A 22,014-nucleotide genomic window follows, 5' to 3' on the forward strand; every position below is an offset into this window, starting at 1 on the left:
AGTTAATGATGTTATATTTGAATTTCTTTTGCTAGGAACATTTTTTATTAATGCAAATTACGTTTATCCTGGGTGATTTTCTTTGGGTCTTTTTCCTACTTTTACTGCATATTTTCTCATTCGTTTCCCTAGGTCAATTACCAATCCTCTATTCATTTCTATTTTATTTCATTTTCTGAGTTATTCATACGTGTTGGGTTTGTTGCGGATTTTCTTCCTTTTCATAAAAAATAACATATTAATGGCGTATGCAACACTGCATTACATTATATACAGTATTGGTCTGTATTTTTTTACTTGTTTATTTGTTTCCTTAGCTTTGTAAACGAAATTGCGGAAAAAAATAGACTCAGAGGTATTTTAAGCATTACGGCATTTTACCATTATTTATTCCCTTGAAATAGTATTTTTATCTTATTTTTTAATTTATTCATATCTTATGTACAACCACAAAAAATATTATCAGACTTAGTTTTTGTTAATAACGTGTATTCCCGTCTCAAAACTTACTATTTTATTCAAAAATGTTTCCATGCGGTCCAAAAGGTCGTATTTTATACTTTATTAATAATTTTAAAATAATTATTGCAAATTACGTTTTTTTACATAATTTGGGTTTTTTTCCTAATTTTACGGCATATTTTCTCAGTCATTGCTCCGCATCAATTACTTGTCCTCTGATCATTATGGTGTTTTCATTTTGTAGGTCATTAATACATTCTAGTGTTAGGTACAGATACAGTCTTAATTTTCATAAAAACTAAGGTATTAATCACATATGCAACACTCCATTACACAAATTGTACTATTTTGCTGGATAATTTTTAAGGCTCAAGGTTGGAGTCCCTCCCTACCAGCGGCACTCCCAGAGATTATTTCAACTTGCAAATGATATTTTCTTTGAAATAATCCTCTCATAGACGGAGAAAAATGCTGTAAGCATTTTCCTCCAAAATCCTTCACCAAGGGCCTTCACTAAGGGCATAATGGATTGGAAGCTGTTAGACAGGGAGAACTGGAAACTTGGCTGGGCCTTCTTCTCCACATGGGCGCAATTAGGGTTAACACGATTTTTAACTATTGGAGGTCAGAATTAGTGTGAGTACCGATATTCGAGAGAAAATGTGCCGTGATAGGTTTTTAGGAATGATGCAGGCTCTTCATTTCTCCGCTAACCGTGAAGGCATCCGAAGGACAGTGACTGCAATTTGCCCAGAATGTGAAGGTCAACCAAGGCCTTGCTTTCAAATATATCATAAACATTTGTGAGAATTTTTATTGAAATGTTTCAATTTTGCAATAACTCTGAGGTAACATAGATTTAAAAAAATGTTTATCCCATAAATTTATATTTTTCTTGCCGTTCATTGTGTGTTCTACTTCTGTGACTTGAAAAAATTAAATCTACGGCCGTTGAAACAAAAAAATACACGTAAAGACTAATTCCAAGATATTTCCGCCATTAACCTAAGGAATCAATGGTAGAAGAAGTATTATAAACGGAAATATGAAAAGTTCACTCCTTCATACAAGGAAAATTGCATGTGTGTAATGCGGGTTGCGTGAATTGTCAATTACTGGTGACGGGTGGCATACATGTATGTCATTAGGGTTTTTTACTAATTGCTTGAAATAGAAACAAAAAAAATTGCAAATTCTGTTGTATTACTTCCAAGACCACCGTTATGAAGCAAAATCAACCTTCCGTCACTGGAGGTTTCGGTGAAAATATCATCCGCATTGAATGTGTTAATAGGCAGGTGATTATTAAGATATGTTTCCCTGAGCTCTGTGCCTCATGCATGCATTGGTGATGTCCGACGATGTAAAACTACCTACTCGTTAAGAAACTAGGTCCCTGTGACGTCACGTGGGAGTGGCATCGCATGGGCGCCAATCTGGCCTTTTTCAAAGGCAGTTAAACTTGACCATTGCCAATCGTCTGAACTGTGATTTCTAATACCAAACAATTTGCATATTATGAATACACTAATGGTGGGTAACGAATCGCAAACAATGCTTTACTTTTTCTTTGATGAAGGACACTACCCTATTCACACCTGCGACGGCCAATATCTCTCGCATCTCCTTCATCCAAGACCATCGGAATGACAGCACAAACATAACAAAGATGAAAAAAAGAAGAGATTATAAAATGAATATTTTAAATTTTAGCAATGACCGCCGTGAACTGGATTCTAGGGGACAGTTGGAAATTTTAAAATATTATTTAAGTCAAGACAGTACTCTTATAAATGAATATCTCTACCCATCCTTTTCCCCTATTCTGGCGTCAGTTTTAAAATTCATCGAGTAACTAGATAACAATTGGATAAATCATAATTAGCGCCTTATCATGATTATTAATTGAAACCCGGGTCGCGCTCTTATATATTAAAAAGTGGTATAAGTAATTGTGTACATCCAGGAAAAATTAAAACTACAAAATCAGACAAATTTTCTCAACGTCTGAGAGAATGTCACGATTCCTGCTTACATTACAACGTACCAGAAGATCTGTCCATTTCGTGCGAGCGACAAGATATCAAAGTGTCTCCATATAGTCAGTCACTTAAGACCCAGACCTTAATTTTTTTAACGCCTACTATTTTCGTCTTGGATTCACGATTTATCAGAAATCATGCACACTTTGTAGTAAGGACAGACTAGGTTCCGAAATAACTATTTTATCTATATGCCAATGTGTGATTTTCTTCGTACGCAAGTGGAGCAAGTGAACAATACTTCAATTTGTTCTCAAGGAATGACTGAACGATATTCGTTCAGTTACCAGCGGGCGGCAGTCTTCTCAAATTCGTTTTCGATTGCTATCGCTGTTACCACTTTTAGTGTTTTAAGAATCTTTCCCCCGATATACTCTGGATGTTATATGCTCAGGACATACATGAATTGAGAAGCCAATGGTTCAACTTTTAAAGATAAGGCGATCTATGGTGATTCCCCTAATTTTCTGGCTGAGTACTATGTTAGCCCAAAGAGCATTCTTGAGGCAGTGAACATTCTCCACTATGTTAATTAGAAAAGTTAAGATTTCAAAACCTTTGGTCCTGCTCGGGAGAAATGCGTCATCGGGGCTGTCCGTTGGCCGATTGAAATGTCAGAATAAGAGACCGAATCGATGCTCCACCGCACTGAGTTTTCCTACAGACAATATACCTCTTCTAGAAGATTCAGCCATTATTCCAGTCTGATTCTTCTGCAACAGGCACTCCACAGCTCCATCGAATAACAATTATTAACTTTTTCGAGACAGGCTTAAGGAAGAGCTATTTCTACCAAGTTGCGGACTCAATCCTATCAAAATATTAAGAGACCTCTCTAAAACATTTAACCACGAATTCAATAGGGTTCACTCAAGTAGGGTTACCATGCAAGACAAACTGCATGCCTACAATGGTTAAGTGTACGACCAGTGCAAATTTGCAAAAATGCATTGGCTGTCTTATTTTATCATCAACAGACAGGCTATGTTTACCTCATAAAAATTATCATCCTCTAATGACCGAGGTAACAAGCTCAACGAGGCAACAGGGCACATTTGAATTAAATGTAAAATTTAGTCAATCTGAAGAAAAGCAGAATTGCAGAAAAACAACTCAAGTGTATATATTTCTCAACCCTATTATAAACTTCACATAAAGCCCTGGCAGCTCAAAGAAGTAACAACCCTTTTAGTCGCCTTTTACGACAAGCAGGGATACTATGGGAGTATTCTGAATCCCCCTACCCACAGGGGTGTGAAAAGAAACATTTCTTTCAGATACTTAAATATTTATAACTGCGACTATAACATAACTATTTCCTGGTTTGCCATAAGTCAGGAAGTTCAAGAATATAAGCAGCAATTTTCAGTTGGTTATTAGAAGAAAATTGGTTTGGTACCCTTTCATTACTTATGAACTCTGTAAATCTGTTTAGCAATTTTCTGGTTACCTAGGTACTAAGTTTTAGCGAATTTCCCCATTAACTGGCTATTGATATAGTTGCTTCAACACATGTGAGCTTATCTTACCTTCATAAAGAAGTCCCAGCTCAGCCTCCAATGTTGCCCAAAACAAAATAAGAGTCAAAGAGATTTGGAAATAAATTTAATATGAAAGAAATAATATGCAAGTGGCATGGCAAATACATAAATTCCAAGGACTTACATTGTTTACTTTATATCAGCAGGAAAGACATGCAACCTAGTAGCCCCTATACAATAACGTACTGATATTAAACATATACATAAGCTATTCCCTTTGTCTTGTGACAAAAGTCTATAGCATTAGAGCACATCTATCATTTTAGCACAAAAAAAAATTAACACAACCTGATCTTTTTACAACCTTAGATAGCAAAATTTCACAAAGCCAGACATTTCTTGCAGACAAATAGATACACTTTGCCGCAGGAATAATTCAGGTGTAGGTACAAATTTGAGGATTAGACTGTGGAACAATGCATAGAATGAATTCAAACTTTTAACTGCTGATTTGCTTTCGTCAGTTGGTGATTTGTTATCTTAGAATGAAAAATTATATATTATGATGATACCAGCATTTCACAGAGGAAAAGGATGATAGACAGGAAAATTAGACAAGAAGACAAAAGAGGTGGTGATGAAACTTATAGAAAGGTGATGTTCTTCCATCTGATGGATATCACGTTTGTAAATGCTCATATAGTGTATGGAAAAGTGGCAGAAAAATGTGCTCGCTCCTGCAGTTAAGACAAAGTCATTTGCGGGCTTTTCTGGATGTATGCATTAAAAAGAAAATCGTGGAAGAGAGAAGGTCCTCCAAAAGTCAACATATCTGTTCATCTTACTGACTGAATTTCCCACAGCAAATCCCAGCCACATAAAAAAAGTCTCAGTCGAGTATGTCGAGTTTGTCCCAGAAGGTAAGAAATGAGGTAGGAGTCTACACATTGCAGGAATATTCCATTTTACCCCAAAAAATGATTTGAAACATTCTACACAAAATCAAAGCAGTAGATTTTACACTTGTATTTATGCAAATTATGGATCGTTGGATACTTAAATTTCTACTGTATGACAGTATGATCTGCCTTTTTCAAAACAACAACATTGATAGGTTTATAGCATCCTTCAATACATTTGTGCGAGTTTAATTTCACTTTTAATTGCATTTCTAAGCCAAACGATTTACAAATCCACCCAGCAGGAATGACAGAAAAAATTAAGTGACCACTGGAGAGGTTTATTGCAGGCGAGGCAATGCTAAAACATTTAGCAAAAAATCAAATCAACAAAGACAGAAAAATTAGCTAAGTCAATACTTGAAGAAACAAATGTAAACATTGCATTTGAATCTAGAAAAAAACCCAAAGCTGGTGTGATCAAGTTAACAGTCCAGTTAATATCCAGGTACACTTCCAACAGGATCCATTAACAGGCTTACAAAATTAATTAAGTTGGCCTCCTCCCAATTAAATTCTTCCTCAAAAGAGACCGAACCTTAGAACAACTGGAAACAAACTGTACACCATTTCATGGATCCACAGTAGTAAGCCATCACAGGTACATTGGGGCATTCGTGTACAAGTCCTCCGTCCTTAAATTCAATTGGTCTGCCATGGAAACACATGGTATTTATCCAGCAAGGGCTCCGCACACTTGGCATGGAAACTGAAAGTAGAGAATAACACTATTAATGAAAGTAATGAACAGTGGAAGTAGTGCACTGAACAAAGAAAAAACCATTTAATTACTTTAAATTATCCAATATTATCTTAAATCACTCTCTGTACTGAATCTGTCTGTAAATCTGTACCGTAAATCCTCTATAAAATGAACCCTGATACAACATTATTTTAGAGGAAACCTCTACATTCGAAGTCATCGGCCTGGTCCCTGACCCGGCCAATGGACAATTCATGCATACATGAAAAACCTCCCATAACGAACCTCTCTGCTAATGAGAACTCCCAACAACGAAGTCTGCGCTTGAGCCCTAAATTAAGTACGAGCCCCTCTAGAACATATTATTGAGGAGAAAATGCAGTGTTTTGCATTTGCAGGTACTTCTTTCCCTAGTAAGTAGGAATTAAAACTGCAGGAAGAGTGTACCACAGGGTTCTCACTGAAAGTACTTTCAGTGAGAATTAATTATACTTAATCATAAAGTTCACAGTTTTTTCCACGTTTTCATGGTCCAAATGTCGTCCAATTCACAGTTTGTTGATTAGCCATTTTAGGCAGAAACATTGAACATGTAGCAATCACCGGTCGCCCATCAACTAAAAATTTAACAAATGCAACAGATGCTATAAATGCAAATGCAGGAATGAAAGTGCCATCTCTCCCAACGTCACTTATCATTTGCAAAATTCAGCTCCAGCTAAAGGTTGTGAGCGGGAAAATGGAGGGACCAGGGTGCATCCAGGGAAATTAAGAAGTCTTGAATTTTTGCAAGAGTTAATGAACACTTTGGTAACCAGAATAGGGTAGTTTCCTTCATCAAAGAAACCGAAAGGCATTGAATGCTATTTGTTACCCACCATTACAGTATTCATAATATACAAATTATTTCGTTTTAGAAATACCGGTTTAGACGAATGGCCATGGTCCATTTTTATCCTCATTTGAAAAGGGCCAGATTGGCGCCCATGCGATGCCAGTCCACGTGACGTCACAGGGACCTAGTTTCTATAGGGGAAGATAGGAGTTATACATCGTCTGAGATTACCAATGCATGCATGAGGCGCAGAGCTCAGGGAAACATGTCTAAATAATCACCTATTAAAACTGGCTAAGGTCGGAAAGTTTTCTTCGTTTGATAAGGTATTAATAAACCTTTTTTAAGCCAAGCGCTACCAGCCAGCAAGGTACTCAACTACCCTCTAGCATCCTGCATCCTATCAGCGCTCAGAGCCTCGATCAAGGTCACCTCACTAGGCGGGAGGGGGAACCAGAAATACGTCACACAGAGAGAATTCCTTACCCGTCGCGTTTTCGCGCGCTTGAAAATTTTCACTTTTCATTTAATTGCGAAAAATAGATATCGTCATTTAAAAATCTAAAAGCTTGAAATACATACTCCAGGAGTAATAATCTTCCGATAAAGGCAATAAAAAAATAATAGGAAACCACCCTATTCAGACTATGATACAGGCTCAAGGTTAATATGTCGTCGTGGCACTCGGACCAATGATTGCACTTCAAATATAAGTGAGCAGGTAAATGCGAGGGCAGTGCCTGCGTGTGACCTTGAAAAATGATCAACATATCCATTTTTCTTTTGATCTGTCAATCATAGTTATCAATTTTGACAGATTTTTAAGGTTTTAAGACAAAATTCACGGCTTTTCCCAGTTTTTTCCACAGCAGACAAAATTCACGGCTCCTTCACGGTTTTAAGGTTTTCACGGTTGAGTACCAGGTCCAATCCGTTATGCTTCGACCTTCCGAGGGTTCACATTAACGACCTATAGAGTGGACCCATGTAGCTCAAATATGTCTCTTATCGTTTTCTTATGGAAAAAATTGAGATGCAGCGTAATCTAAGGGGCCTATACAAGGCAAGGGTAAGATTTAGGGAGGAACGGGTTAGGAATGCCACCAGACAACGTAAGTCACTTCTGTTGGAGCACCAAAGGTGACTGAACAGCGTACTACACATGCTACATTGCTCATCTCCACATAAATTTAAAGCCTAGCAGTGAAATTAAGTGAGTCTTTATCAGAGCTTAACAACAGATAACAGACTCGCGGCAACCTATACCATACCATAAAAAACCATAAATAGAAAAATATCAACAACAGCAAGCGACCAGCTGATGAAGATACAAAGCATAATACCAGTACACCCATGCCATGTATTGCGCAATTTTGATATAGTGCAAATTTGCTACAACGCAAATTTGTTCCTTGGGGAAATATCGCAATGCAGTGTTGCCTAATCGAAAAACTGCTCTCCTGATAAAATGCAAACTAGTGCTACATACACACGAAATTGGTATCATTATAAGCATATCAATAGTATTGCTTGCCTGAAATCTCCTCGATTGTTTATATATTTATCGAAATCTTGTTGCACAATGGATTTTGATTTGCCGGAGAAGCCGTTGTGGAGCAGCCATTGGTCCGCTTCCCTACCTCCTGGTCAGCAAAGCGGGCCCCTAAAACTTTCAGGTCAGATTTTACGAATAAAAATTCTTCAGACACAAAATTACGCACAAATCCATTAAATTAGATGGAGAAGCCGGAGCTTTTCATTGATGATTTTTCTATGCAGGCAATCGAATGCCAAAAATATAAGTTTCCTTGCTCTCGCCCTTGTATGATAGTCACAAGTTAGTGAAGTCATAGTTTCGGGATCCAACAAAGCGAGACTTAGGCCGCACCTTCGAAATCTGGGAGCAGGTACCCAGACTCCTCTATTTATGTTACTGCATGTGCAGAGTAGTGTCTTTCTTTATCAAATAATCGAGAACTCCCACTTTTGTCCTGCTCTCTAGGTCCTTGAATGAAGAACTGCCACTGATATCTGGACCCCTATCGCTGCAGGTTTTACAAAAGCAAATGGTTTTTCTTTTCTTTATTTGCATTAGGCGAAATATATTGAAAATTTAAGGAACCAAAAATTAAAATAAATAAACAAAACAAATTAAAAACTAGACGTGGCTATGGGGAGAAGAAATAACAGCATGTCAACTCGAAACACAGTGCAAGTCGGTATTTTCTTAACCCTTTGAGTGCGGATGGCATAGCATTGATGCCCAGCGTAGGTCCTGCCAACGGGCGGGTGGCATCACAGTGATGCCACGCCGGTCTATGTCCTTCAATCGCTCCCTACGCTCCTCCGCTCTGTTCTATCTACTCTCATGATGGTTTCCCGCACATAAAATGGATTAGGCTACCTGCATATGCCTTCCGTTTTTGAAAAATAGTTTATATTTTTTGAGTAAACTTTTTTTACATTTATGGAGTACTTTTTTATTTGTAAGATTTTTCGCCATTGCAAAAAAATTTAAATGTGATATTTTCTTTACTTTTCTGAATATTTGTACTAAGTGTTGCCACATTTGAAGGTTATTATTTTCGTTTTAGTCCTATTAAAATTTTTCAAACAATATTTCCTTTCATCTCATTGACGAAAAATATTTTCGTATTTCAAATTACGGTCACTATACTTACACACGCTAAACACAGTTGAATAATCTGTTGCTGTTTTTATTAATGTTTAAACTTAATATTTACATAATGCCGTTATAACTCCTAACTTTCTTCCATAATATATTTGCCACTCATTTTCTGAACGATCCTTTCAATAGGGGTCTGATTATATTGGCTACGGAAGAAGAAATAGAGTTTTCGACTTTTTCTCATTTATTTCGTTTGAGTTTATTAAAGTTACTGGGTGGGAATAATTACGACCAACAATTCGTTTTTCACGGGAAATAATGGAGGTTCTAGGGAAACTTATATTTTTTCCATTTTGAAGGAGAAATTAGAATTGGGGAAAAAATGATCGAATTTCGGGGCTCAAATAAAAAAGTCGTTTTCCGTCACCGCGGAATAGACTACAAGTCGCTCTGTGTCGCCTGTTATCTCTATTTTTAGAAGTATTTTTGCCATTCTTATTAGAAATCCATGCAACTATTCTGTTGTGTGCATGTCGTAGAAAAGGTCAGCTCTTCCTTCCCAGTTTTTGCGACTCTCGTTATTAGTACAGTCTCTCCTTCGGACATCTTTCGATTGCGTGCATTTTCACTCCTCTATAGATTTTTTTTCTAATATTACCGTATGGCCTTTTTCCATTGGACATTTTGGTATTTTACATATATTTAGCCACTTACGTGGAGATAATAAGGGAGACATCTTCATTTTTAACTTTATTCCTATTTTCAAAACCCCAAAGACCGTTTATGTATCAGCCTTTGGTCAACTAGGCTTAGAATATCTCCTCGCAATAAAACTTCCTCTGGCACAATTTACTCAAGTGTATGCATGGAACACTGCATTGGGTCTTCTCCGCGAAGGTTTTTTTTTTTAACTTTGAAGCAATTTACATATTTTACTTCGACCAAATAGAGCTATTATAATCAGAGAAGAAAGTCAGCAAAATTTCTATGTGCAAAGAAACAATTATTTTTGGATTATTATACGTTGCCGTTTTATCTGGAGCATTCACGTTTAGATATTTCTTGTACGTCGTTTCTAAACTTTAACGCTTACATCTCTTTCTGACTGCAAAAGAGCAACCTCATCAGTCTTGTGCATTTTGTAAGTGTAATGTATTTTATTGTAGTATATTTTATAGGTGTTAACTGAGGTTTACGTTGAGGATGCAAGTATGTGGAGCTGGAGGAAATATTGTCGTCTGAAAGGCTTTGGTCCATATTGCCAATGCCTCTCAACATGCAGTTCTTCAAGGATAACCGAGCATAGGAATCTTACTCGTGGGGTATGGGAGACATTTTTGGTCCGATATACCTAATGTATGATTGTAAGAAGTATTGTAAGATGGCCATCCATTCCAGATTATTGGAAAAGGTAGGAAAATATCTTCGATTTTTCCCTCCTTCACAGCACTTTTTCCCGAGACCGATTTCAACTAATTTTCCGTTGCATGCAGTTTGGCAGGAACCCTGGGTGTAGATGATCCGATACCAAGAGACCCCTTGCATAAAATTCTACCCCTTTTGAATTATTCACTCAAAGAATGAAAGAAATTTATTACGCGTTTAAAGAACTCATGTCCATGTTGATTTGGCGTCACAAACGCGGCATAACATTATATATGCTTTCTGAGCCTAATGGCCTCGTGCAAGATGCTATAATTTACACTGGGGCAAAGGATTCTGATGTTGGAGGCAGGGGACATGCAAACAAAGTCGTGCGAAAATTAATCGATAGATTTATCCTCAGTGGGCTCAGTTTATACAGTCGCGTAGCCACGATTTTGAAATGGGGGGTTTTTGCCGGAGGTTTGAGGGCCCTTCTGGGGGGTGCGAGGGCCATTTTACCCGTTTTTGGCACCTCAACGGGGGTTGTTACCCATAACCCCCCCTCCCTTGGCTGCTCTACTGAGTTTATGCATGGAAAATTATAATCATCATAAAAATTATAATAATCTGTTCAAATATCTATTGAGTTACTCAAAAAGACACACCACTGAAACTCTAAGGACAAACAGAAGAAATAATCCTCCTCGCGTCCTTAGAACGACTAAAGTGGCGAATCAGTATAACTCTGATGGTGTATGATGTGCAGATGTTCCAGGGCTGTTTTTGAACCCTTTTTTCAAAGAATTTCACAATTATTAGTTAATATTTCCAGCATTAACGCAAAAGAAAATGGCAAAAAGATAAAATAACTTTCATATGTTTGCATCCAAATCTAAGTTACTAGTAAATGTAAAAATTTAGATGTGAAAATTAAAATTCGAAAACTTTTATTTACCCAAAATTCGATGCATGGATAGTGGATGACATCTGAAAAATTATTTATCTTATTTTATAATTCGATTCCACCATCATTTCAGAAATTATTTCAAGCTTCTTAGTTGCTATGTAAAAATATGTTGTCCGTCGTTTCAAATGTTTGTGTAACGGGTTGCATAAATATCCGGAGCATTTATCACATGGGTGCGGATGGCATCACTGTGATGCCATTAACAAATTGTTTAATAAATTGTCAAATTAATATAAAAATCCCTTTTTTATTGAAATTGTTTTCATATTTTCGAAAAACAAAGTGAATGCAGTGAAAAAAAATTCTCCGCCAATGTGAAACAACTCTGAGAAAATGTTACGCAATGAAAGGGTTAACTCGTAAAATAAAAATTAGAATACTCCAACACACCTGAATCTGCTTGTAAACTCTCACTGTGTAGTGATGTCGATTGCATATCACCTCTGGAACCAATAGGCACAGATTGACTTCCGGGTTGTACTCTGATGCATCTTTGTGAAACAGTTACACCGGTGTAGCAGCAGGCATCTTCAGGTTTTAAGTGTCGGATGCAAGTTTTTTGTCTTATCTATGCCTCGGATTAGGCCATATGAATCCTGATACGAAGGTTTGTGGAAGAGATCCTTCCGGGCACTCGAGAGCAATTAGCTGTCCTCCCTGTTGAAATTAATAATGATGATCATAATTACATATAAGGATTTATTTTCATTGACCCTAAGGGTCCTACACACTACACATAGATGAAAATTTGACTTTATCACTAATTAGAAAATAAAAAGACATAATAATAATTTCCAAAGACATTCAACAGATACATTAAATTCGAAAAAAAAAAATTATCTTGCACATTGCAACAATAACTTCAACTCAACAATTTAACCCTCAACTATATAACTCAATAGTAAATAAACCCCAAAATATAACAATCAAAATAGCTTCCAGTCAATACAGAACTAGACCTCAAACAATACATCAGTAACTGAATAAAATTTTAGCAAAATAAAATATGGAAAGTTCACTAAATATTAGTGATGGGTCGGTTCGATTCCTCCATTCTCGACCAAGAACCGGAATCGAAAAACGAGTACTTGCCAAGGTGAAAAATCGATTCAGATTCCAGTACTACTTCAAACAACAAAATATACGACCACATTTCCAACAGTCATTTGAATTTTTGCGCCACGTAATCGTAATGACAAAACACGTTTCTCCTAGGGATGTGCGAGTACTCGAAAATTCAAGTCGATCGAGTAGTTGGTACTTGACTCTAGCGTTTCGAGTAGCATTACGAATGTCGAGTCGAGTAGTTAAGGTTACAGAGCTTTCGAGGCTAGTAGGTCCAGCAATCTGCCAACAGGAAGTGCTATCATGAAACTCATGTAATAATGCAGTTTTTAAAGCCAATAATTCATTCTAATGCCTTGGCCAGGTAGTTTCAGCTTGCCGAATACACTATAGTTGTCGACGTGGGTGCCGAATACCTGTACGCCAGCCGCGGCAGCCGATCATCTTCCTACCCGGCGCACACTGGTTCGAAATCGGAAAAAGCTGGAATAAAGTCCAAATTGACCTTTTTGGGGATAGAGACTTGAAACTTAGCGTAAATAATCATAAATCATTACCAGATATAGATTTATATGCCATTTTACATATATACGAACATTTAGTGAGATACAAAGGTCCAAACACGACCAATTTTTCAATGGCACGCGAGATATCGTTTTTCCTCAAAACATCTTTGAATTTATCCAGGTCGTTTTGAGTTTGTATGAGTTTTATGTTATAAAAAATGCAATATTCCTTTGATCTGGCACTTTGCCTATACTTTCAATGACTTTTGAAGATTTTGGCTCTCATCTGTCTGGTTTTACGATGCAAAATGGCTGACCCGTTTTTCACGTGAAATTTGACATATAGTAGACATTATCTTTTGTTTACGAAAAATATAACCAGGAAAATTTGAACCACAATATAAAGTAGAGATTTCTAAAGAGTACTAATTAGAAATCTTGGAAAAAAGTCTGCGACGAAGGAAACAAGAGCGATTTTTCAATCGCACGTCAAGGATCAGCTTCACGCCGCAGAACTCTGAGGCTCGGTAACTGAGGCAGATTTTTCAAGTTTTTAAAACATTAGTCTTGAAAATCGTTATTTAAAGCATGGATAATAGTCTTCATTGACTTAAAACACTTAACTGAGGATGCTAAAAAGGATTATGTACAGATCGACTTGAACACTTAGCGCATTACTCGAGTGAAAATACTAAGGATTGGATATTTTTCGGAACTATACCACGCATAAGAAATATGCCTCGGGTGTTGAAGTTAAGTGAAGAGATTAAGTCAGCATGCTTAAGAGAGAGAATAATGAACTGTTTCCGTGAAAGGCAACAACCGGATACCCTTCTTCCCTTTCCACCTTCGTCGAGGTGAGTCGCCCGGAAGGGGGAGTTTTCACACCACAAGGCTCCTTTAGCTTTTTTTATTACTACGTCCATCCAATGTGATATTAATTTGTAGTGTTTAGATTCTTTCTTGAACTTAAAAAAAGCAAAAGATTTTAAGGTTGATTAAATGACGTGAGAAGTGTAGAAATTTTTTGGCTCTACAAAACTAAAGTTTGGTTCTATAGTTCGTTCGCTTCATCCACTTGAATTCCATGAAGATTCAAGATCCAAAAAAATCGTGGATATAATTTTTAATAGAAATTCCAAAGTCTCCATAATCTTGCAATTTTGGTAGGAAAGTACTTGCCCAATCACACAAGTGTGTAGCAAAAGGCAATTTTCTGCAGGCAGTAATACTGTAACATGGAGACGTCAAAACCTGCTGGCTGAACATGTAGAATAATCGATTTTTCTGCTTGAGAATTTGAAAGGGCCAAATATTACATGATTCATAAATGTAGTATGTAATCTTTATTACAGCTATGAAAATTTCTGTACTCAGGGCTCTCCATTGTAGCTTGGATACATATATATAGTATAGAGCGTTCCACATTTAGTTGACAGTACGGGCCTTATGGATAACAGTGTTGCTAAACCTCCGCTCCGCCAGCAGGCATCCTAACAGCGTATGCAACCACACATAATAGAGCGCCAAAATGGTTTAGTTCAAAAAGGAGTTAGGGATCACTCGAAAGACGACGTAAATTAACGAATTTTTTAGCGTAAATTACAATACCTTTGCTGCAATATAAAGGGAAAAGTCTTTTGTTATTTCATGTACGTACTTATTCAATGCACAAGCTGAATAATGAATAATCTGTAATGTAAATAATAACAATAAATTGAAGGATAATAAAAATTATAGCCGCTCCTGAATGAGGCAAAATTTCTTTTCCTTCCTTTTATGCAATATTTTTTGGCTCTAGCTAGTATTACATGAAAGGCGATGTTCTATAAGACATCATCAATCTTTACTTTTTCAAAATTTTCCCGTACCTGGTTTATTGTAAATTAAAGATCTCTCTTCAAAGCTAATTTCCTTAATGTTCTCTTTCCTCCACCTTGTAGTAGGCAAGGATTCCAATTTCCTTGAGTAATAAGAGGCATTATCTAGTCCGAAGGATCAATTATAGTGGTAGATAATGCAAGTTTGCAAGAAGTGAGTGCTCAAACAATCTCTCGTAACACTCGCCACCCACTTCTTCATGCTCATCCATTGAGTTCTTTTTGTACAGAAACACATGCGATGCTCCTTTTATTAACCCATTTTCCGTTCCTGCGTGTATAATTGCAAATCGTCCTCCTCGGGAAGTGGGGGCCGAGCCCAGTATTAAGTCCAGCAAGGAAAGCTTGACGCGGATTTTCTAATTGCTTGTTTCGCAAACTAATGTTCACTATTTGTCCAACATTAATCCAACTTTCGCCTGTAAATACACCCATGTCTCGTATAGCGCAAGGGATGCGTTCCTCGGGGTCTTTGCGCTATACGAATTTGCGTTATACGAGAGCGTTTTATCATTGGGAAGATAGGGATGCGTTCCTGGTAGGATAGGTCTTGGGCATTGAATTTCCTCTAAAACATCTATATTCCCATAAAAAGCCTTAGAAAACATTATTTATATAATTTTTTATAGTTTAAAACATCTTTAAAGATAGTATGCACGCATTCAAAGACTTTTATTCACGTTAAAAAAAATTCTTACGTGCTTTTGAAATTCCCTCCTGTCGTGCGGGTGGGATAACATCTTCTATCTCAGGGGATCGTAATGCGTTGCCGGCAGTTGACGATTTTTCAAACTAGTCTAAAAACAACTATTGTGTCACCCAGGCCCTTTTGTCGCTCATCGAAATGACAGAAAAATGCTACTTCGAATGCCATTTCATAGCTAGCGGAGTTTATGAATGATAAATCATTTTAATTTGAAGTCCTCCGAGTCATTAGCAGCTACGTGAAAGTCATTAAATGCCTTGAAACCTGACCCAGGTTTTTCTTCCCTGAAAATGAATGAACGAGATTGCATTCTTTTCCAAAACAATATCGTCTCGTCAACACTAAAAACTGGTTGAGGGGGAAAGGAGCCACTTTCAATCACAGCTTGGAGTTCATCAGAAAATGTTGCGGTGACTGCACTATCAACACTTGCATATTCACCTGATATCGCCGCACTGAAAATACCTGCTTGCCGTTTAAATGCTGGAACCAACCGGAGCTTTCACTAAATGTCTCTGAGCGATTACCACTCCCGTCTTTTTGTACTGATTCTCTATGAACCTTTCTCTATGATTCTCTATGTAGACCGCTTGGTTGAAGTTGGTGCGGCTGAGGTCACTGATGTTTTAACTTCGTCTTTATTCTGAATAAGGCATCGTACGTTTAAACTTGCGCGCAATATCGCTTTGACGCTCTCCATTTTCAAAGCAATTGACCTCTTTCAATTCCTCTTCTAGGTTTATAGTTTTTATTGATAAATTCTTGATTTTTCTACACGCATTCCTATTTTTTGCCATATTCTCTTGGTTTTTACTCTGTATGGCTCTATCTAAATCACCTTCCATTGCTGAACTGTATTCCTGAGACGCAGAAGGCCTGAGACTGCGGGGAGGGAACGAAGCCATTGTGTTTGAGGCTCTATAGCGGACCCTTTTATGTGTTGATGCTATTCATGCGCAACTCGGCCACCGCTCCATTTCTCCCCCGTGAATACCGATGACCTTAAAGGCTTTAGCGTAGACGCTCTACCTGGAAGTCAATCGCCCGATAACCTATGATGGCAAAAATACGTCTCAAACCGTATTGCTGAAAAAAAATCATTTCCACTAGCCTCACGCTTAATTAACGATCTAAATTATTTATTATCATTCTGTTAACCCTGCAGGACTCTCGCCCCTTTTTGGAACGCGAGTACTCGCGCTGAGCCTGTCAGGCTCAATTTTCTTTTTCAAGTCCTCACCTATTAAAGTAGATTTTTTTCCCTCTTCTTTTGTTTAAATCTAACTAATAATGCTGAAATGGTCCATTTCATGAAAATCAAGTCCATTTACGTCTGATAAAATATGTAATTATTTATTCACATTGAGTGTGATATAAAATAGATTACCTTTACTGGTTATTGATTTATTGACTCGTAAAACCACTATACAGTGTTAATATTAGGACAGAAAGAATATTATAAGGCAAAATTAGCTATGATCATTATTCTGCAAGCATGCACCATACAATAAATGTGTTATGTGTCCACTATTTTCGCAGACATACCCGGTAAATATATTTTTCGTGTATCCACAGTCTGCACACATTTTTCAAATTTCAGTGAAGTTTGGGTTTTCTGTTTTTTTAGTTGCCTTTGGTTAATCTATTCTGTTAGTCTTGATAGGCTCGTCTTATTATTAGCCCTAACTCTTTGGGGAGCAATTGCGCGATTCTTTACGCGTGTCCATCTACGAGCCCAGCTGACAATTGCCTAAAGAACGCTCTCCGAGATTTCACTTCTAAGTTTTTGTTTCCGAGGTAAAGAAAATGTAGGAATTTACCACAGCAATATTTAGCATAACGTAAATACTTGGCTTAGGACAACGCCGTGCATTTCTTGATACATTGTATGCCATGCATAACTGATCTAGTGTATCTACTCCCGATTGTGTCATGTCATAAAAAGGTATCATTTCTGGCTTTCTTTCAACTCCACTACATTCATAATTTTTTTGTTATATTTCATGGTTGATATCATACACACAAATTTATTCTTTCTTGGAGTGTTTGACGCAAAAAAACAGTTCTTGCAGAAATCAAATGAACTGGAATTTCTTATTTTTTGTTTCAACGAGAAAAAGTAGGCAATTCCCGTTTATTTTTCCGGATTGTTCCAATAACGGCACGTCGGAATTTCAAGAGTTCATTTACTACACAAAAACTGGCAAATAAATTGTCAATCGAAATATTTTCACCAGTACTGCTTATGGGGAGCATAACCTCTTCATGATATCAGAAGGGCTGTTGTTGACCGAAAACAATCCATCAGGTGGTTTACCAGCATACACTTCAAAGTTCTAAGCACAAAATATTCTAGCAACTACCTAGCAAAGCAAAATTTTTTTATCCCGTATTTGTTGGGCATACTTGGGATTTATTGCTGGAATGCGAAAAAACCTCGAAAATTCACAATTTTCTCATAAATGGTTGTGTATTCACCAATAATGTAAGAACTTTTACGATTGTCAAATTTTTCAAATATCTCATGAAAACAGATATCCTATCATTTTTTGTCTTCTTTGCTGTTATTATTTGTATTTTCTATAATTTTCGCAAGCAAAAAATCACTGCCAGCATGCTGAAACAGAATACTCACGGTTTTGTGGAGGAACTGGCGCAGTTGAAACTTCAGCGAGAAGAGCACCGCCAATATCTGTGCACTCTCTAGTCAGAATGACCGTGTCCTCCGAATTTTATGGCCGCCGAGTGGTGAAGTGAATACACTTTTCGAAAAGAGGTGTAATTATAACGAGCGGTAACTTATAACATTGTGTGAAATCAATACAAGTAGCTTACTTTGTGTCAACTATAGTAATTGCTTGTAATTACAGTAGGAAGAGCAACATTGGCTTCTCAGACATACTCCCATGTAAATAGTTTTGACTTTCAAAATATCAAGCCGATTTGGCAGAAAAAGAACCTTTACCAGGAGTATAGTGTTAGAGGTTATCCATAACAACCTACATTGTGTCTATACAGGCAATCAGAGAAAAAGAATGGGCCAAGGGTGAGAATCAAAAAGGTAACGCGAGCACTCGCGTTGAGCCTGAGGGGCTCACACCGCGTGCATACGAAGCAAAAGTATCATATTCCAACCTTATTATAGGTTGAACGGGATATTCTGCGCATGTAAAACGTAGCCAAAAGAGTAAGGAAAAGGTAGAGAAAATCTAAGCGCATTATTTAGAATTTGTCAAGAACTATTAAGAAAATATCAACCATGTGAGCCTGTCAGGCTCAGCGCGAGTTCCGGAGGGTTAAGGAGACGAGATAAATTACCGTATAAGCGCGTGTAAGAGGCGCACCTTTTTCCCCAGATATTGCAGCCGAAAATAGGGGTGCGCCTCTTACACAAACTTCTTATCTTCTCCCCCTCCCCTTCACCGGTTGCAAGTTCAAGGGGAACTGAGTGGCCTTGGTTTTCAGCGTGAGTCAGTCATCTGAAACCCTGGGTCAAAATCAAGCGGCAGGCAGGGGAGTTTCTCCCTTAGTGACGTATTTTTAAAATGCTCCTGTTTGAATTTCTTGCAAGCATCGCGCCGTCACGTCGGTACCCCAGAGGTGAACATTGAAAAGATCGCGCGAGGTGATTCGCTCCGGAGCGCGCGCTAAATTTATTGTCACGAGGGGGCATCCCGCGGCATTTATACTGCATATAGTAATATTGGTGTCAAAACCTGCGGTTGAAAAAATTCGAACGAGTGTGCTCATTGCTGGACTTAATGGTGGATAGAAGAAATCGGAAATGCTTATAAGTGAAGAGCGCTGAAGGAGAGGTCGAGGGGAAGAGGGCTCCCTCCCCTCCGTATTTAACGCTACGAGCGAAGGAGCAAGGGAAGAACACGTCCGATCTTGCATGTGACGTCGTTGCCTTTAAAGCGAAGGGGCGAAGGCACAGCAATGTGATATACGCAGTTTGCGTTGCCTGAGTTTCCAGTCCGTCTCGTCTTGTTTGAATGCGCTTATGCTACGCTTGTTTCTTCCGAAATTGTGCTGTTTGGACCAATTTGAATATTAGTAGCCTTATTTTAGCTATAAATCTTTGTGTCAATCAATTAGAGCTCAAAAAACTTAAATGCTGTAAGATATACGTCGCGTTAGGTCTAATTCTTTTTAGAACCTCGTGCGTGTCATACAATTGCTGAAAGATATCGAGATATCTTCGAGCTCAGAAGGTGACTCACGTAGCATTTGACCTCCAGAAACTCGGGGATTTGAACCTGGTAGACCGAAAAAGGTCAGTTGGTGGAATGGGGTAGGGATGAAACACGTTTCCATTGTTCCCCTGTAACTTGATACTTTCCTGTGGAGTCTCGGAAAGGAAAATAACGGCAGAGGCATTAGCTGATGGAGAGCCGAGTGTAGTTCCGTTAGGCCCCTTGCACACACACCGATTTTGGACGGCCGGTAAAATATTGGCCGATATTTTACCGGCGAAGCGATGCTTGCACACACGCCGGATTTTTACCGGTCAAACGATACGTTGCAAAGTTTTTGAGCCGGCATCGGCGATCCACAGTGACAATAGCCGGCAGCAACCCGGCATTTTGCCGGTGCCGGCGTGTGGTCGGTACGTGTGCAAGCTCCAATGCTCTCCCATTGTTCACTATTGGAATGTGGACGGCCGATATTTTACCGGCCGTCCAAAATCGGTGCGTGTGCAAGGGGCCTTAAATCTACGACGTGGTTATTATCCTACGGCGCTGAGATTGCCCCGATTGTTGTTCAATCTCTTGGGAAAGCTCATGCCATTTGCCTGTCGTGTTTTGCCTTAAAATTTTCCACGGCTGCAATTCTATTGCAATACTCCTGCGAGAGCTTTTAAACAAAATTGTTCGTGAGTAGGACAAGCAACGTAGAGCGATGGCGTATGCAAAGAGAGGATCGGAACTCTTTCTACTCCCTCTTATGCCGCCGCTGTTATCAAAATTTCCTCTTTCAAATAGTACTGAAAGAGGACATTTCGATAACTGTCGAAATTCCAGGCATACGACTGCAACACCGCACGATAGGATAAAAAAAATGTCGCAAATTTTTTTTCTTTATAGCTTCGATCCTCAAAATAGGGGTGCGCCACTTACACGTGTGCGCCTCTTACACAAGCTTATACGGTACTTCGGTAAGCCGGCTATCTGGTACCAATGACGAGTAATACTTTTGGCCATTGCACAGCAATAGATTTCGATTAATATATAAACAAAAAAGAAGCTTTGAGGCAAGCAATAACATTAATATGCGTAAAATGATAGAAATTTCGTTTGTACTTCGCGCAAGTTCACGTTTTATCACGAGAGCATTAAAGAGTTTTGATTAGGCTACACTGCATTGCAATGTTTCCCCGAGGAACGTATTTGCGCTATATCGAAATTGCGCTAATCGAAATTGCGCTATACGAGACATGGGTGTACACTCGTCCTGTGTTCGCGATGACATTTTTTTAGCTACCTTAGATAATTAATTGTGCCACCAACTAATAATATCATCCCTTTCGATAAGGATGATTCTTTTCCCCCTGCGTTCGTACACGAAGCCTATGTCCAAAAGAAGACGATATAGTGTTGTCCTTTTGTAATCTGGGAGAATACTATCCATATTCACCGGGTTTCAGATGGATTTTAAAGTCGGAGGAATAATTTTCACGAAGGATTCATGTACCTTCCTTCTAATTCCCGATCTCACCAAACCGTCGAAAATCACTGCCCTCGAATTTTTGTAAGGCTGTCTAATTTCTTTAGTTTTTGAATGAGTTACCAATGGACCACGGGAGCTTTCCTTTCTCATTCTGTAAACAGTGGACTCCGAGCACCCAGTAGCGATCGAAGTTTCTCGGCAGGCCTCACTAATGCTGAGAGATTTCCTTAATTAAGTACGAAAAGACTTTGAGCACCAACCGTCTTTCGCGGCTTATGAGCTTCTCACCTTTTCTCCTCTTCTTTGTATCGGACATATTGATTGGGCGTATTACAGTAAAGATAAGTGTAAAACACACTTAACAATTCTCAAATTCAGCTGACCACACAACACTTGTTCACTCCAAAAAAATGCAATGACAAACTGAACGCCTTCGTAAATTCTTCCCTCGGCCCCTTCGGCCTGGGTCGCTTTTGGGGCAGGTTTTACGGTACCCTATGACAGGAACTCAGAAAAAACCTAAGCCCCCTTTTGTAAATGCGTGCACTGGATGGGGTAGTGTTTGGTACAGATTATGAGATATTCTTTTTCTTGGTTTCCACGATGTGACCTAAACACCCAAGGCGAAAGAGTCTTAGTTCCAAGCCGCTTGCTTACTTTCGTGAAGTAATGTATTCAGATAAAAACACTGCTGTTACGACGTACGAGTAGGTATTCTCTGTTTAGGATATCAAACGAACAGAT

The 22,014-nt window shown here is 38.3% G+C and overlaps 1 long non-coding RNA gene across 4 annotated transcripts in view; it reads right to left on the reverse strand.

The window, feature by feature from the left end:
- Positions 1–4,094: 4,094 nt before the first annotated feature.
- Positions 4,095–22,014, reverse strand: part of LOC124172635 — a 73,646-nt gene continuing 55,726 nt past the window's right edge. For all 4 annotated transcript variants that reach the window (XR_006868230.1, XR_006868226.1, XR_006868231.1 and 1 more), the window contains 2 exons: positions 11,834–12,100; positions 4,095–5,653 (listed from right to left, as the gene is read on the reverse strand). This is a non-coding gene — a long non-coding RNA (uncharacterized LOC124172635). The remainder of the gene's footprint in view (positions 5,654–11,833; positions 12,101–22,014) is intronic.

This window comes from Ischnura elegans, chromosome 1 (genome assembly GCF_921293095.1).
Source record: "Ischnura elegans chromosome 1, ioIscEleg1.1, whole genome shotgun sequence".
In the NCBI taxonomy this organism is placed as follows: domain Eukaryota; kingdom Metazoa; phylum Arthropoda; class Insecta; order Odonata; family Coenagrionidae; genus Ischnura; species Ischnura elegans.